We start from the raw sequence: 19,873 nt of genomic DNA, 5'->3' as shown, positions 1-19,873 counted from the left end.
ATAATTACTAGTATTCATATATTGACATCCTTTAGTTACCTCAATTTTTAGAATATTTGTAACTAAATGTAAGTTGTTTGCAAATAATTATTTGATGATGTTTAGAAAATGAGAAAATGATTTGCATACATATTTACTACAGATACAAACAGATATACCTGGTTATTGCTGATCCTTCATTTGTTGGTTTTATCCATGCATGGGGAACATGCAGAGAGATGAAAATTGCAAACTTGTATTTACTAAAGTGTTAATTACATGAAGTTTATTTTGGGCTAAATAGCAGATTTTCTAAATTAAATTGTTTTTGTCCCTTCCTTCCTCCCTCCCTTCCTTCGTTCCTTTATTCCTTCCTTTTTTCCTTCTTTACTTCTTCTTTCCTTCCTCCCTCCTTCCCTCCATCCCTACCTCTCTCTCTTACTCTCCTTTCTTTCTTCCTTCCTTCCTTTCTTTCTTTCCTTTTTTTGTTCATTCTTCCATTTCTTCTTTTACTCAGAAAGTACTCCAAGGTGTTATGAGTAATTATAAAATACTAGCAAGTACTCCAAGGTGTTATGAGTAATTATAAAATACTAGAGTATTATTAATTTTAATAACCTATGTTATATCTTAAGAAAAAGTGTACTAAAAAGTTCACAAAAATTGCGGGATATGTAACAAATACTTTTTTCCAAAATATTGTTTATTTCTTCAAACTAAAATAAGACTTTAGAAATAATATTGTGTGTGTGTGTTGTTCTTGTGATTTGAACTCTCAAGTATACTGCTTTAACATTTGAGCCACAACTCCACTTCTGGCTTTGTGTGTATGTGTGTGTGTGTGGTAATGTGTGTATGACTCATTGAGATACGACTCACAAATTTTCTTGCCAAGGCTGGCTTTTTTTAAATTTTTTATTTTTTATTTTTATTGTGAAAATACATACAGAGGAGTTACACTTACAGTGCTAAGTAATGAGTACATTCCTTTTCTACCTTTCTTTTCTCTTTTTCTTTTTTTTTTTTGGTTCGGCCGTGGGGCCTGAATTCTGGGCCTGGACACTGTCCCTCAGCTCTTCACCTCAAGCCTAGTGCTCTACCACTTGAGCCAAAGCGCCACTTCTGGTTTTTTCTTTTTGCTTATGCAGTGCTGAGGAATCAAACCGAGGGCCTCATGCATGCAAGGCAAGCGCTCTACCACTGAGCCACCTTCCCAGCTCCTGAGTACATTTCTTATAAAGCATTGTTGCCTCCTCCTTTGTTTCCCCTTCCCAACAATTCCCATCTCCACCCCTACCAAACCACACCCCAGGCCAAAGTTGTAAAGTTCGTTTTTCTACATAATGACTTGTACATTTCATTGTTGCAATGGGTCCACCTGTATCTTTATTTAAACAATATGTTTTTTTCCCTTCCCCTTCATGAATTATACCAACATCAATACAATGAAAGCAGGGGTTATACTGTGGGGAAGGGACATGTCTGAGAAAAGCAGGAAAGGTCAGATAAGTTGATGTTACCTTAAATGAACACCAAGATAAATATTCAAATGTTATTTTTTCTTTATTGCAATTGTTTCCCCCTAACATATTTATAAGATGATTTCTTTATTGCCAAGTCTGACTTGAACCTCAGCTTCCTGAGTAGTGAGGATTACAAGCTTGAGATACCCATATTCAGCACAGATATAATATATCTAAGAATAAAATAAATGTCTTATTATTTTAAGTCTAGGTGCTCAATTTAACAAAGTAACATTTAAATATTTATTTAGTTATTAAACGTGAACCTGCACTGCGAAAAATAGTTTACATTTTATGAAAAAATATATACTCGAAGGTTTAAATGACAGAATCTTTGCACAAATTGATATACTCTATTATTGAAAAGCAACAAAGGGATCATTAATCAAATTTCTCATGTAAGGTAAAAGCAATAAGCTCTGTCAGGGTGAATGAAGCAATTTTTCATTAAATTAAATATTATCTACTGTGGTCACATGATTTTCTCTTCTTTTAAACCTAAACTTTTTGACATAAAATATAGAGTCATACATTTTTGAGTGTATAAAAATCTTATTTACTCGTCATATATTTCTGAGGTTTGATTAGCAAGACATTTCAGAAAAACACTGAATTTCATGTATTTTATATCAACAGTGACTTTTAGAAATTGAATGAATTTCAATATGACATAAAGCAACATATTCCATGACTTATGCAATTATTCCTATAGACTTGAATATAACTTATTTTTGGATGGTAGGAAATTCATATTATACCTACTCTATAGAACAATTAAGAAATAAATAATCATGATAGCATTTATTTTTCCTTCAGCTAGAAAGGAAGAACCACTATAGATGTCAAAACTTGAATGGAAATGTCATAAAATTATGAAAAATTCAAATCATTGTGAATTAGATGAAATAGTCATTTTTGAAGGTCACAAAATGTAATCTCTTGAAGTTTTCTTATCTGCTAAATAAAATGTATTTGCACTCAAAATATTTCATTCATCTCTCCAGCAATGGTATATTCAAACCACCTCAATTCCATATAGATTCTCTGATTAATTCAAGTAAATATTTAGGAACAGAAGTTAACACAGTTAACCCACCACCCTAGAAATTAAATATGAAATCATAAATGTTTGGGATTAATGATTAACTTTCACTGTGTGCCATAAAGAGGTGAACCCTCTCATGTGGGCATAGTTGTAGAGATTTGGTCACTGAGAGCTTGTGATCAAAGAGGATGTTAATATCAAAGTCATTTCCTCCTCTTCCTTCTTTTTCTTCTTTGTCTCGGTCTCCTTTTTCTTTTCCTTCTCCCTCTCCCTCTTCCCCTCCTCCTCTTTCTCCCTTTCCCCACTCCTAGTCCTCCTCTTCTTTACTTCCTGGCTTCCATGAATACACATACTCCATCACATGTTCTTGACATGGGGTACTGTGCCACCACCAACCCACGCAATGAGGATAAGAAGCAGAAACTGTAATGTGTGAAATCAGAAGCCAAGATTAATCTTTCCCCCTTTTAAGTTAATATTATAAAGTATTTGTCATATTAATAGGAGACTGTCACAGCATGTTCTCATTTATTATAAAGGACAAGATTTACTAGAAAGAAATCTGACAAACATCGCCCTAATGAAATTAATGATTAAATTATTATTATATTAGGACAAATCTACTTTAAAATATCAGATATACTTCAATAAGAGGCAAAAATCACCCCTACGGTTATCTATGAAAAAACAGCAGAATACATTCAGTTCCTGAAGCAAATTTACCTATAATTGACAGTATTGTCTATTTCATAAATTATGTAAGAAGATTATAGAACAAATTTCAACTCAAACTGCATAATATAAAATTTACTTTGTCCCGTATATACTATCTATGTCTGGTTCCAAAATGACTTGTATTTTATCATATTTTGAATTAACTTTAAGTAGTTGTACGGGAGAGGCTGTTTGACATAGCAGTTTATGAATAGTGTTTAGTGAGGTTTTTTTTTTTCCTTTTTTCTCTCCTGAGGTTTTAACTCTGGGTGGGTGCTGTCCCTGAGCACCCTTGGATGAACACTAGAACTCTATCATTTGAGGCACAGCAGCACTTTCAGATTTTTCTGAGATTTAATTGGAGATAATCTCACAGCTTTTCTTGCCTGGGCTGCCTTCAAAACTCAATCCTCAGCCTCCTGATTATCTAGGATTACAGGCCTGAGGCACTAGTGCCCGGCTAGTGCCCACCTTTTTTGTTTTTCGACTAGTCTTGGGGCTTGAACTCAGGGCCTTGGCAATGTCCTGGAGCTTCTTTTCCTCATGCTAGTACTCTACGACTTGTGTCATAGTACCAATTGCAGCTTTTCTTGTTTATGTAGTAGTGAGGAATCAAACTCAGAGCTTCACACATGCAAGGTAAGCAGTCTACCATTAAGCCACATTCCCAGCCCAATACAATTGCTCTTGATGATCATTATCCCTCATCCTTCTCAATCCTATCTCATCCCTCAATTTACATAATTTTGTAGGATATTCTCTGACTTGCAGTGTCATTTATAGTCACTCAGAGGATATATCACGGATCATATTTTCTTGATAGTCTTATTCACCAACATACTAAAGTAATGCATTATACAATTTTGTGATTTGAAAATCTAAATAATCACTCAGATTCACCCACTTCTATTCTAAAATTTTTCCTAAGGTTAATGCAAAGGCAATTTGTAATTTTTCAATAAAGTGCAATGATTCTTAGAATGTTAAAGAGTTGGAGTAAGAATATCACTTTCAGTTCTAGAATATTTTATCATTACTACCCTCTCAAAATACTCCAATATTCTTTTTTTTTTAATTTAATTTTATTTTATTTGAGAACATACTGTACAGAGGGGTTACAATTCCATGGGCAGGATAATGCATACATTTCTTACCAAGCATTGCAGCCTCCTCCTTTGTTTACCCTTCACCTCCCTTACCAGCCTCCCCCCTCGCCCCCACCCAATCACACCCAACCTCGCCCCCCCCACACCAACATTGTAAAGCTGGTTTTTGACATGACATTTTGTACTTCTCATTGTTGCAACAGGTCCACCTGAATCCTTAAACGACTTGTTTGTCCCCATCTCCTCCACATGTTATACTGACATCAAATATAGTGAAAGCTGGGGTTACACTGTGGGGGAGGGACATAAAGACCAACAAAGAAATAATCTTATAAATGCGTTAGAAACACATGCATGAAAGAAACAAAAACATTAAAATACATATTTGAGGGTTCGTTTTCCTAACATCACATTCTCTGACTTTTTCCGCTTGACTCATACCTATACTAGATATTGCAAATAAGGGAAACCATGGGACCTATGTTTCTTTGGGCCTGGCTTACTTCACTTAATATAATTTTTTCCAAGCCTTTCCATTTCCTAACAAATGGGAAAATGTCATTCTTTCTGATGGAGGCATATAATTCCATTGTGTATATATACCACATTTTCTTGATCCATTCATCTACTGAGGGGCATCAGGGTTGGTTCCATATCTTACCTATGGTAAATAATGCTGCAATAAACATAGTTGTGCCGGTAGCTTTAGTGTGGTCTTTTTTATAAACATTAGGGTAAATGCCCAAAAGTGGGATTGCTGGGTCATAGGGGAGTTCTATGTGAAGTCTTTTCAGGAACCTCCATACTGCTTTCCAAAGTGGTTGAACAAGTTTACATTCCCACCAACAATGAAGTAAGGTTCCTTTCTGTCCACATCCCCTCCAGCATCTGTTGTTGTTAGAGTTCTTGATTTTTGCTGTTCTAACTGGAGTGAGGTGATATCTCAATGTTGTTTTGATTTGCAATTCTTTTATGGCTAGGGATGTTGAACATTTCTTCATGTGTCTATTGGCCATCCTTCTTTCTTCTTCAGAGAAGCTTCTCTTTAAGTCTTTCGCCCACTTACTTATTGGGCAGTCGTTTCTTTGAGGATTTGTTGTTGGGTGGTTTAATTTTTTGAGTTCCAAGTATATTTTAGATATGAGACCCTTGTCCGTTGTATGGCTAGTAAAGATCTTCTCCCAATCCGTGGGCTTTCTATTGATCTTGCTAGCTATGTCATTTGCCCTGCAGAAGCTCTGCAACCTTATGCAATCCCATTTGTCCAACCTTTCTTTGATTTGTTGTGTTTCCGGGTCTCTATTCAGAAAATTTCGGCCTGAGCCAAGGAGACCCAGGGTTTCTCCTATTCCATCCTGTAATGTTTTCAGAATGTCTGTTTTGAGTTCAAGGTCTTTGATCCATTTGGAGTTGATTCTGGTGCAGGGTGATATATAAGGATCTAGCTTAAGTTTTCTACATGTAGTTAACCAGTTTTGCCAGCACCATTTACTGAAGAGGTTGTCTTTCTTCCATTCTATTGTTTTAGCTCCCTTATCAAAGATTAGATGGCTATAGGTCTGTAGGTTCATTTCTGGGTTTTCAATTCTATTCTATTGGTCCTGAGGTCTGTTCTTATGCCAATACCAAGCTGTTTTGATTACTATGGCTTTATAGTAGAGTTTGAAATTTGGTATTGATATTCCTCCAGCAGTGTTCTTTCCGTTGAGGAGTGTTTTTGCTATTCAGGGTCTTTTATTGTTCCATATGAATTTTTGGATTGCCTCTTGTATTTCCTTGAAGAATGAGGGTGGAATTTTGATAGGTATTGCGTTGAATTTGTAGATAGCCTTGGGAAGTATTGCCATTTTCACGATGTTAATCTTTCCAATCCAGGAGCATGGGAGGTTTTGCCATTTTTTAAGTTCTGTGTTGATTTCCTTTTTCAAGATTTTAAAGTTTTCATCATAGAGGTCCTTCACTTCTTTAGTTAAGTTAATTCCTAGGTATTTTATTTTTTGTGGGGGATTACAAAAGGAGTTGCTTTCCTAATTTCAGCCACACTTTTCTCATTGTTGGCATACAGAAAAGCCATTGATTTTGGGGGGTTAATTTTATACCCTGCTACTTTGCCAAAGTTTTGAATCAGCTTGAATAATTTGTGAGTGGAGTCTATGGGATTCTTTAAATACAAGATCATGTCATTTGCAAAGAGGGAGAGTTTTATTTCTTCTTTCCCTATTTGGATCCCCTTTATGTCTGCATCTTGTCTTATTGCTGTAGCTAGGCATTCTAATACTAGATTGAAGAGAAGTGGAGAGAGTGGGCATCCTTATCTTGTTCCTGAGTTAAGAGGAAATGGCTTTAGTTTTTCACCATTGAGTATAATGCTGGCTGTAGGTTTGTCATATACAGCCTTTATTGTATTGAGGAATGTTCCATGGATTCCTAATTTTTCCAAAACCTTCATCATAAAGGGGTGTTGGATCTTGTCGAATGATTTTTCTGCGTCTATTGAGATAACCATGTGGTTCTTATTCTTGCTCCTGTTGATGTGATGAATAATATTAATTGATTTGCGTATATTGAACCAGCTTTGCATCCCTGAAATGAATCCTGTTTGATCGTGGTGTATGATTTTTTGGATGAATTGTTGAAGTCGGTTGGCCAAAATTTTGTTGAGAAGTTTTGCATCAATGTTCATCAAAGAAATGGGTCTATAGTTCTCTTTCTTTGATGAGTCCCTGCCTGGTTTTGGGATGAGGGTTATGATGGCTTCATAGAATGTGTTCGGTAGTGAGCTTTCTCTTTCAATTTCATTGAAGAGTTGGAGGAGAATTGGTTTGAACTCTGCTTTGAAGGCCTTGTTAAATTCTGCTGTAAAACCATCTGGTCCTGGACTTTTCTTAGCTGGGAGGTCTCTTATTGCTTTTTCTATTTCAATGCTTGATATGGGCCTGTTAAGATAGTTTAACTCATCTTGGTTTAGTTTTGGCATGTCAATATTTGCTAGGAAGAGGTCCATTTCTGTCAAGTTCTCAAACTTATTAGCATAAAGTTTTGAGAAGTATTCCCTTATAATGTTCTGAATCTTGGTTGTTTCCGTGGTGATGTTTCCATTCTCATCTCTGAGTTTATTAATTTGGGTGTGTTCTCTTCTTTTTCTGATGAGATTTGCTAAGGGTCTGTCAATTTTGTTAAGTTTTTCGACGAACCAACTCTTTCTTTTGTTGATTCTTTCTATAGTTTTTTTGGATTCTAATTCATTTAATTCCGATTTAATTTTGATTATTTCGTTCCATCTACTGGATTGGGGTTTATCTTGCTGCTCTTTTTCAAGGAGGTTTAGATGTGTCATTAAATTGTTAGTTTCAGATCTCTCCAATTTGTTGATGTAGGAGCTCAGAGCTATAAACTTGCCTCTGAGTACTGCCTTTGCTGTGTCCAAGAGGAGCTGGTGTTTTGTGTGTTCATTTTTGTTGAATAGCATGAACATTTGAATTTCCTTTCTAATCTCTTCCGTGACCCACTCATGATTCAGCAGTGTGTTGTTCAGCCTCTATGTGATACCGGATTTTCTTTGGTGGCTTTTGATGTTGAGTTCTAATTTTATTCCCTTGTGGTCAGAGAGAATGCAAGGTATAACTTCAATGTTTTTGAATTTAGACAAGTTTGCTTTGTGGCCTAAAATGTGGTCTATTTTAGAAAACGTTCCATGTGCTGCTGAGAAAAACGTGTATTCTGACGCTGCTGGGTGAAATGTTCGGTAGATGTCTGTTAAGTCTAGTTGATCTATGCAGCTGTTTAGATCTGCGGTTTCTCTGTTGAGTTTTTGCCGAGTTGATCTATCTAGTGGGGAGAGTGGTGTGTTAAAATCCCCAACAATTAATGCCTTTGGATCTATATGGGATTTGAGGGAAAGTAGTGTTTCTTTGATAAATTTGGGTGCTCCCTTGTTTGGCGAATAGATATTTAGAATTGTAATATCCTCCTGAAGGAGAAGATCCTTTAATTAGTATGTAGCGACCTTCTTTATCTCTTCTCACGAATTTTAATTTGAAGTCTATTTTATCTGATATTAGGATTGTAACTCCCACCTGTTTATGGAGTCCGTTTGCTTGGTAGATTTTGTTCCAGCCTTTAACATTCAAAATGTGTTTTTTTTTACGGGCAAGATGTGACTCCTGCAGGCAGCAGATAGAAGGATCTTGTTTTTTAATCCAACTAGACAGTCTATGTCGCTTAATTGGAGAGTTCAGTCCGTTAACATTAAGAGATAGGACTGAGAGGTATTTGGGAGTTCCTGCCATGTTATCCACCTTCTTGGGGGCTGCAAAAACTGGGTTCTTCCTATGGTTCTTGGATTCTCAGTTTGGGTGCAGTTTCTTGGCCTTTATTGCGGTCTTGTTGGTTTTCTATGTGGAGGACATCTTTAAGAATCTTTTGTAGGGCTGGTTTGGTGGAGATGTATTGTTTCAATTTTTCTTTGCTATGGAAGGTTTTTATTTGGCCTTCAATTTTGAAGGAGAGTTTAGCTGGGTACAGTATTCTTGGTTGATAGTTGTTTGTTTTTAGGGCATGGCATATATCATTCCAGGCTCTTCTTGCTTTGATTGTCTCTGCTGAGAAATCTGAGGTGATTCTAATTGGTTTCTCTTTAAAGGTGATTACCCTTTTCTCCTTGACAGCTTCAAGGATCTTTTCCTTGTTCTGAGTTGATCGTGTGTGTATTATAATGTGGCGGTGGGATGTCCTATTCTGGTCTGGTCTATTTGGGGTTCTAAAGGCTTCTTGTATCTGGACAGGCCTATCTTTTTGCATGTTTGGGAAGTTCTCTGCTAGGATCCTGTTAAACAAATTTCCTAGACCATTAACTTCTGTTTCTAGGTGCTCCTCTACACCCATTATCCTTAGATTAGGCCTTCTGATGGTGTCTTCCAGGTGTTGGATAGATCTATCATATTTCTTGGACTTGTCTTGGATGGTTGTATGTTCTTTCTCTATAATATCTAGGCTGTCTTCAATCCCTGAGATTCGATCTTCTGCATGGTCTAACCTGCTGTCAAGACTCTCTACTTTGTTTTTTATCTCTTTTCCTTCTAATTGGTCAGCTTTGATGGCTTCAAGTTCTTTGTTGAAGCTCTGTTTTAGGTCTTGTATGAATTTCTTTACTTCCTTAATTTGGTGGTCAGTGTTTGTTCTCAAATCACTTAGTTGATTGGTTATGGTTTCTTTGGGCTCCCATTCCTTCTGTTGGGTTCCATTCAGCATTCCCTTTGTGGTCTCCCTGACTTCCTTCAGCTCTTTGTTAATGGATTCCATGAATGCCTTTAGTGATCTTTGTGTGTTCTCTACCTGGCCTCTCAATTCCGGTATTACTCTTTGATTAGCTTCCTCCCGTTCGTGGGATTCCTGCAGATCTCTTTGAATGTTCTCAGCCTGCTCACGCCATCCCTCCCTTTCTCTTTGAGTATTCTCAAGTTGTTCACGCAAATCCTGTATCAGTTTTTGAGTAGCTTCCTCACGCTTATGATATTCCTGTATAAACTTCTGGGATGCCTCCTCTCTCTCCCTATCACGCTCATGCAGAGTCCTTTGTACGTTGTCAAACTTCTCATTTATCATGTTTGCCAGCAGTGTTTGTAGAGCTATTTGGGAACTCTCCTCTGGATTATTCATTATCTGTTCTAACCCCTGATTATCAAGATTGGGAATTGAGATACCCGAATTTGCCATTTTTCTTGTGTTTTTCCGGCTTACTCTGCCCATTTGAGATGAAGATAGCACCAGTTTTGTGCTAGAACACTATCTTAAGGCAACCATCAACCAAAGTTTGCATTTGTACAGTCAATAGTCTACAGATACAATCTAGTTCAACAGATACATCTATTCGACATCAAACAACTATATGTTAAAGGACTTTGAACCGCAGAGAAGAATTTGGAAAACCAGAAATTATTAGGGTTAGGGAGAGATGTGGGTAAAAAATAGGAATAGATTGGTGTGGGGAGGCACAGGGAGAGTTAACTATGTCCTAATCACAATGCAGGAAATAGGTTGGGTAGGATGCAAGTAGAGAGAGAGAGAAAAAGAAGAAAGGGAAAGGAGAATGAAAAGAGACCAGAAAAAAAATAGAAACGTAAAAATTGATGTTATTATAGATATTAAAAGACCATCTATTTAGAGAGGAATGTGAATATGTTGAGAGAAAGTTAGGGACATAGAGGAGATGTGAAAAACTTTAAAAAAATGCTTGAAATATTATATAGGTATAAAGAGGTAGTACTGCTATTAATGAGTAATAAGTTTGTGGATTAAGTGTGTACACAATGGGGGATAGGGCCTACTAGTTAACTACGGGTTTATCTGAGGATGTGCAGGACAAGAGTTAAGTCACATAAAGAAGAACAAAAGAGGAAAAGGTGGAAAGGATAGGAAAGTGAGAAGAAAAGATCAGAAGTTCAGTATAGGTAGATAAAAAACAAAAAGATAATTAAGAATGAAAGAAAAAGAGAAAGAAGACAAGAAAAGAAAGGAAAACACACATTCACGTATTCCTAAAATAAACATTATAAGAGGAGAAAAAAAAAAGTTAATGGAAAACAATTATTTTTTCAGAAGAGGCAAAAATTAAAGATTAATAAAAGTTTTAGAAAAGGAAAGAAAATTTTTATATGTATAAGGTAACAAAAAACGAAAAACAAAACAAAACAAAAAAAGAAACAAAAGAAAAGAAGAAGAAGAAGAAAAAAAAATTCTTTGATTTTTTTGGGGGGGGGAGGGGTGGGAAGAGTCCTGTATCTCCCTTTTGTCTGTAACCAGAGTCTGGTTGGAGTCTCTGGTCAGCTTGAGGTCCTGTGGCTTGATTGGTTTCTTAAGTCAGTTTGTTGGAACAGGCAGAAAAATGCTCTGCTTTACCCAAGATTTTGAGCTCCCCCTCCCAGGTTAGTTTACTGGGAGGGTGATCTGCTTTGAGAATCACAAAGGAGGGGGATTCAGTGATGAGGCTAGGTTCTGGGTAGAGTTGAGGCCTTTCAACAAACAGTAGCTTTTCCCTGGGGCTATTTTGTGAAAAAAACTCACAGCACCCAGCCTGGAGCCATTCTCAGGGTTTCTGTTTTTCAATTGATTGTGGTGGCTGCTAGAGGGAGGGGCAGCCTCTGGCTCTGGTTACCCGGTGAGGAGAGCCACTCCAATGGCTGGCGCTTGAACTGGGTGACTTTTCCCCGGATGGAACTGAGTCTGTGAGGTCACTTCGCCGTTAAGTTCTTGTGACCTGCTAAATGACTCGTTTTATTCCAAGGCCTGAGCTGGAGCTAGCCGCTCCTCCGAGCTTTGTCGGTATCCAAGATGGAGATCACCGGTGCTGGGGGGGAGATGTGGCCGGTCGTCTCTGGTCTGCAAAGTGCAGGATGAAGTTGTCTTCTCCTTGTTGGTTCTTGCTGGTGTTGAGTAGATTCCGCTCGTCTGCTGCGTCTGGCTCCTTCATCCAGGACTGTGTCTCAGGTATCTCCAATATTCTTTAGTAGTCATTTCCTGTCATTATTTCAACCTACGCTCCCCTTGAGCAGATATTATTTCATATTCTAATTCTACAGATGTGCTTATTTTACAAACCTCTTATAATCAGAAAATGTAGTCTATTTTATCCATTTCTCCCATGTACTATTACTGTTTCCAAAGTAAGTCAATGTAAATTTTTCTCATGGATAGAGCATATTGTCTTATGTATAATGCATGTGTATAATGGAATAACATCCTCAATGGGCATTTCAATATTTTATTCTATGTTATTGTAAAGGTTTTTCTATGTATATTCTTGTACATGTGTCTCATTTGACATATGTTGAAATCTACTTTGTATATAAAATTATGATTCAAAATGCTGGATCATAGAGGCTACTCTATATGTAATATCTCAAAGATTTCCAGTATGTTTAAAAATCTGACTATATCTTTTTAAGTGCCAAGCACCAATGTATAAGGATTCCAATTTCTACATAATGGTTGTGCAGGACTATCTTATTGTTTCTATTTCCTTTAACCATACATTCCTCGGTTATTGTTATATTACTATAGAGATATGTATTTGGATTTTTGGATAACTTATTCAGGATGGTTAAAGTTTTCATTGGCATTAATATGCTCTTAATATATTTTGGATTCAAGTCTATTTAAATAAATGTATGTGTATACAGACTATGTGTACATATGCATATATTCATACTTATATGTGTATATATACAAACACCTATATATGTATACATATATAAGAATATAGAGATGTGTACATACATGTACACAGACATATATGTATATTATTATTTTCATTTGTGTGTAAGTTATCATTTTACTTTATTTGCCAAACATGTCCTTTATTGATTTTACTTTATTTTATTTTACGGTTGATGTTGTACAGAGGAGCCACGCGCCGGTAGCTCACCCCTGATATCCTAGCTACTCAGGAGGCTGAGATCTGAGGATCGTGGTTCAAAGCCAGCCTGTGTAGGAAAAGTCCATCAGACTCTTATCTCCAATAAATCACCAGAAAATCGGAAGTGGCACTATGGCTCACGTGGTAGAGCTCTAGCCTTGAGCTGAAAAGCTGAGGGACAGCGCCCAGGCCCAGTTCAAGGCCCACGACCTGCACAAATACCACCATCAAAAACAAGAAAGAATACTGGCTCAAAAAGCAATAATATTAAACAGTCTTAAAGATAGGCTCAAGTCTAACATTTTAGTATTATCTTAGATACCAGCAGCCTTCAAGTCCAATGAGCCAATAGGCCTCAGAATGTCTATAAGAATGTCTATAAGTATGTCTGTAAGTATGTCTGTAAGTATGTCTATAAGTATGTCTATAAGTATGTCTATAAGAATGTCTATAAGTATGTCTATAAGAATGTCTATAAGAATGTCTATAAGAATGTCTATAAGTATGTATTTTCTCATCTATCTTTCTTTCATTTCACCACAGAATCTGTATTTATCCTTTATATCATACTTGAATACCAAAGCCTTTGGAAGATGTTTCTTAATTGCTGTATATTAATTAATGAAGAAATCTTATTGAAATATTTTACATTCTCACATATTAATGAAGGGCCTGATTAACCCATTTCTGTCTTTCTCCATTCCCATTGCCCTTTATTTTTCAACTGTTTTCTGTGAATTTCTTTGTGCTATCTTCACACATCATCAAAATGTATTAAAGTGCTGTTCACACACGGTTCATTGAAAATTATACAATGTTGAATATAAAAGCAAACATATAAATAAATGGAGACATATACTTTTTGTGGATTGCAATATACAACTGAGTAAAGTTATAAATTGTCTCCTCCCCTTTTCTTTTTGGTCATTTATGGGGCTTGAAATCGGGTCCTGGGTGCTGTCCCTCTGCTCTTCAGTTCAAAGTGAATGCTCTACTCATTGAGCAACTATGCCACTTCTGGTTTTCTGGTGGTTAATTGGACATAAAAGTCTTATGGACATTCCTGTTCCAGCTGGCTTTGAACCGCAACCCTCAGATGTCAGTCTCCTATGCAGCTAGGATGATAAACATGAGCCAACAGCGCTCAGGTTCACAGTTTTATTTATGTTTATGACAATTTCTAAAAACACTTGACTACCACTCTTTGAGTCATTGAGAAAGAAAAATAAGCTGGAATATATTTCTCTGTCCAATAGTAAAGCTGTTAGTGTAAAATTGTTATATTTGTAGAGAAAAGATTATACATCTTAATGGGTCTGTAGGGCACCAGATTAGATCCACATAAATATTATCAAGGAATATTTAATAAGGGGTAAAATCAAACATTTGTGGAATGACATTCTCTTTAATAAGTGGTGATAGGTTAGACAGTATTTGAGAGAATTAAAAAGTGAACATTGAAGCCGGGCGCTGGTGGCTCACACCTGTAATCCTAGCTACTCAGGAGGCTGAGATCTGAGGATCACGGTTCAAAGCCAGCCCGGGCAGGAGAGACCGTGAGACTCCTATCTCCAATAAACCACCAGAAAACTGGAAGTGGCGCTGTAGCTCAAGTGGTAGAGTGCTCTCCTTGAGCTGAAGAGCTGAGGGACAGTGCCCAGGCCCAGAGTTCAAGCCCCACGACTGGAAAAAAAAAGTGAACATTGACTTAAACATAACAGTTTATTCAAATGTTAACTTCAAGCAGGATTAAAACGTGGCATATAAAACAAAAAGAGTGATGTAAATGTAAAGCAAAGGAAGATGTCTTGAGAAGTTTGGAGAGGAAGCATTCTTAAATTTGGCATTAAAATTATAGGAAAGGAAAATGCTATAGTTGAACTCAATAGAAGCGTAAAACAATTTAGTCTGTGAAAGCTCATATACAAGTAGTGAATAGAATTTGGGAGCAGGTAGCTCATGTATCTCATCCTAGCTACTTGGGAGGCTGTGACTGGAGTATTACTATTTGAAGGCAGCCCACAAAATAAAGTCCATGAGAATCTTATCTCTGATTAATCAGCAAAGAAGCCAGAAGTGAGGCATGACTGAAATGGTAAATTGTTACAAAATGCAACAAATCTCAGGGACACTGAGTTCAAGCCCCAGGACAATAGATAGATGTACAAAAGTAATAGTAGTAATACTAATATGATGATGATGATGATGATGAAGGGTACCCATAGTCAAGGATAAAATATTTGCAAATCCTATACCTTAAGAATGCCTCAAATCTAGATTCTACATACAAATCTCAAAACCTAAAGTTAAAAAGAACATCAACTGGAAACCAGCAAAATACATCCTGTGAAAAGTAAGCACAAGGAAAGCATCATCAATCATCAACTAAATGCACATTAAACTAAAATGACATCATAAAACATGTATGAGAATTACTTCACATAATACAATAATGACCACACTAAATCCTATCAAGAAACAGAGAAACTGGATGCTGGCAGGAATGTCAAATGGGAAAGCCACTTCTGAAAACATTTTGACAGGTTCCTAGAATGTGAAATATGCAACCACCCACACTGTAGCACAGGAATTGTGCTCTTCAGGCTTTGACTCATTGTCATAAAATGTAACATTCACCCAAAGGCCAAAACACAGAGCATTATAGCAGCATTATTTCCTCTAGTCAAAGAAATGGAAGTCAGTTCAGGCTTTATTCAGGTGAATGGGAAATGAATTGTACTACATTTTCTAATAACAGTACCAAAAGGCAATTGGAGTGAACATAATACAATATTAAGACATACAATAACTGGGAATAATCTACCATAGATTTGAAGGCAATCCAAAAACCTTATTTATTGCATGTTGTAGAAGTCGGAGAAAAAATGTTGGTTGCCAGGATGAAACAGGTCTGGGATGGGACAAAGAGAAGTAGTGGGTTTAATTATAAAAGGGAAGCATGAGACAGACTTATTTTTGGTAAAGAAACATATCTGTAAATATTGTATATTCAAGTAGTGTTGATAAAATTATATTGGACTTAATATGTGTACAAAATAAATTAACTGAAGTCTGCATAAAGTACTTGTGAAATATTAATGTTCTATTTGTGATGTATACTAGAAATATTAAAATAAATTGGAAAAAGAATTCAAGGGATTTATCTCTGTTCTTACAACATCATAAAGATCCATACTAACCTCAGTAGAATTTAATGATATCTGGAAAACAGACGTGAATATTCAATGTTTACATTGAAAACTATTCTGGGTCCAAGCTTGAGATGAAATATACCTTGCTAATTAGAAGGCAGAGATTTAGAAGACTCATATCAGGGCCAGTTCTGACCAAAAAAATCATGAGAAACTGCAAAAACAAAGAAAGCCAGATATAGTGTAATTTTCCTGTTATCTCACGTTTGTGGAATCCATAGGTAAGAGATCATTGCTGAATGGAGGTATGGCCTGAAAAATAATCTAAATTGGTTAGAACCTTAGCAACTTCAAAACCAGTAGTGTCAAAGGAAAAAAGAAAAGAACAATAAAGAAAAGGAAAGGAAAGGGTAAAAAGGAAACTAATTCCTCTTCATTCTTGTAGTTTCATGTCATTGGATACAAGAATTGAGAGGCAATGCTTGATAAGAAATGTACTCATTAGCTTGCCCATGTAATTGTAACCCCTCTGTACAGTATTTTCACAATAAAAAAGAAGCCAAAAAAAAGAAATGAGAATATTTTGTTTACTGTTTTAGAATTCAGGCCTCTCTAATATGAAAGCATTTATTTCAAGTAATTATTGTATTACTATTATCTAGTAACTTATTATTAAGGCTTCTTGGAGATTGAACCCATGGCTTTGTATATTAGTCTAGTTCTACAACTGAACTCTACCCCAGCTCTCTTGTGTAGTTTTGGGAATTGTTTATGAAGTCTTCAACAGTTAGCTTTTCTACTTTTCCTCTTACCTTTTCTATCCCAGCTTTTCCCCTTTGTATTTTAGTTTATGTGTTGAAAACTTTCTCCAATATTATCTTCTAAATTCAGAATTTTACTTTTAATTTTACAGAGAAGTCAGATATTTATGACATCTTTAAAAATTGTATATAGATATATGTATTTCACATGTATGATTAATTCTTAGAGTTCATTGCAATTAGCAACAATCATATGGCAAAATGCACATAGCTCTTGAGCCATTGTGATCCTCTCCTAAGAATAACTTGTCTTGTTCTTGCCGTGCGAATGCATAGAGTGCTGTTAATCACATCCAAGTGCAATTATTTGTCTATTATCTATTAGATTATCTTGTTGATTTATGGACATATCTAGTTATTAGAAATGAGGAAAACCCTGCAGCATATATTTAATTGGTTCTGGCTTATTTTACTTAATATCATTTTTTCCCAGTCTTTCCATTTCTTCAGGAATGGGGTAATGCCATTCTTTCCAATGGAAGCACAGAATTTCATGCATACAACAGAATTAGAGATCCAGAAATGAATCCACTCCTATAGGCACATAATTTTTGTTAAGGAAGCCAGAAACACAGGATGGAAGATGAACAGCCTCTTCAAAACACTAAGATTAACATCGTGAAAATGGCAATACTTCCCAAGGCTATCTACAAATTCAACGCAATACCTATCAAAATTCCACCCTCATTCTTCAAGGAAATAGAAGAGGCAATCCAAAAATTCATATGGAACAATAAAAGACCCCGAATAGCAAAAACGCTCCTGAATGGAAAGAACACTGCTGGAGGAATATCAATACCAAACTTCAAACTCTACTATAAAGCCATAGTAATCAAAACAGCTTGGTATTGGCATAAGAACAGACCTCAGGACCAATGGAATAGAATTGAAAACCCAGAAATGAACCCACAGACCTATAGCCATTTAATCTTCCATAAGGGAGCTAAAACAATAGAGTGGAAGAAAGACAACCTCTTCAGTAAATGGTGCTGGCAAAATTGGTTAACTACATGTAGAAAACTTAAGCTAGATCCTTATATATCACCCTGCACCAGAATCAACTCCAAATGGATCAAAGACCTTGAACTCAAAGCAGACACTCTGAAAACATTACAGGATGGAATAGGAGAAACCCTGGGTCTCCTTGGCTCAGGCCGAAATTTTCTGAATAGAGACCCGGAAACACAACAAATCAAAGAAAGGTTGGACAAATGGGATTGCATAAAGTTGCAGAGCTTCTGCAGGGCAAATGACATAGCTAGCAAGATCAATAGAAAGCCCACGGATTGGGAGAAGATCTTTACTAGCCATACAACGGACAAGGGTCTCATATCTAAAATATACTTGGAACTCAAAAAATTAAACCCCCCAACAACAAATCCTCAAAGAAACAACTGCCCAATAAGTAAGTGGGCGAAAGACTTAAAGAGAAACTTCTCTGAAGAAGAAAGAAGGATGGCCAATAGACACATGAAGAAATGTTCAACATCCCTAGCCATAAAAGAAATGCAAATCAAAACAACATTGAGATATCACCTCACTCCAGTTAGAACAGCAAAAATCAAGAACTCTAACAACAACAGATGCTGGAGGGGATGTGGACAGAAAGGAACCTTACTTCATTGTTGGTGGGAATGTAAACTTGTTCAACCACTTTGGAAAGCAGTATGGAGGTTCCTCAAAAGACTCCACATAGAGCTCCCCTATGACCCAGCAATCCCACTTTTGGGCATTTACCCAAATGTTTACAAACAAGACCACACTAAAGCTACCAGCACAACTATGTTTATTGCAGCATTATTTACCATAGCTAAGATATGGAACCAACCCAGATGCCCCTCAGTAGATGAATGGATCAAGAAAATGTGGTATATATACACAATGGAATTCTATGCCTCCATCAGAAAGAATGACATTGCCCCATTTGTTAGGAAATGGAAAAACTTGGAAAAAATTATATTAAGTGAAATAAGCCAGGCCCAAAGAAACGTAGGTCCCATGGTTTCCCTTATTTGTAATATCTAGTATATGTATGAGTCAAGCGGAAAAGGTCAGATAATGTGATGTCAGGAAAATGAACCCTTAGATGTGTATTTTAATGTTTTTTTCTTTCATGCATGTGTTTCTAACACATTTATAAGATTATCTCTTTGTTGCTTTGTATGTCCCTCCCCCACAGTATAACTCTTGCTTTCACTATATTTGATGTCAGTATAACTTGTGGAGGAGATGGGGAAAAACCAGTTGTTTAAGGATACAGGTGGACCTGTTGCAACAATGAGAAGTACAAGTTGTCATGTCCAAAACGAACTTTACAACATTGGTGGGGGGGGGCGGCTGGGGGGGGAGGAAGGAGAAGGATTGGGATTAGGGGGGGAGGGGGGAGGCTGGGAAGGGATGTGAAGGGTAAACAAAGGAGGAGGCTGCAATGCTTGGTAAGAAATGTACACATCCTGCCCATGTAACTGTAACTCCTCTGTACAGTATGTTCACAAATAAAATAAAATTAAATTAAAAAAAAAACAAAAACACTGTCCTGGTAGAATTTGCTGTACACAGAAAACTGAAGTAGATCATTATATATCCCGCTGCACCAAAATCGACTCCAAATGGATTGAAACCCTCAATGTAAGTCCAGATACCTTGAGAAAGTTACAGGAAGAGTTAGGGGAAACATGAGGTCTCCTTGGCACAGTTCAAAACTTCCAAAGTAATTCTGGATAAATGGGATTACATCAAACCAAATCAATCATTTGTCAGACTCAAAAGCCATGAAAAAAAAAAAGATAGTGTAGCACAGATTTATTAGGGAACAAACCTACACATCAGAGCCTCAGCCAATGCTAAACCCTTTCTCCCTTTTCTAACTAGGTTATTTATACTGGGTTTACTTAAATATTAGAGATTTCTGGTGGGAATTAGTCAGAAAACAACTAATGCTAAGACAGAGAGTATGTGAAATAAGTTGTAGCTGGAGTAAGGGAGGGATTAAGGCAGGTGGATCTATTCCAAGCCTTGGCTTGGTAACAGCTAAGTAAGGTATAGCTGCACCAGGGAAGGGGGGTAAAGCAGGAATCGTTATAAACAAAACACTGGTCTGAAGCCTCAAAATAAAGACCC

Source organism: Dipodomys spectabilis, unplaced genomic scaffold (assembly GCF_019054845.1).
Source record: "Dipodomys spectabilis isolate Male_0828 unplaced genomic scaffold, ASM1905484v1 ptg000228l, whole genome shotgun sequence".
Taxonomy (NCBI): domain Eukaryota; kingdom Metazoa; phylum Chordata; class Mammalia; order Rodentia; family Heteromyidae; genus Dipodomys; species Dipodomys spectabilis.
Note: the sequence above shows the minus strand (reverse complement) of the source record.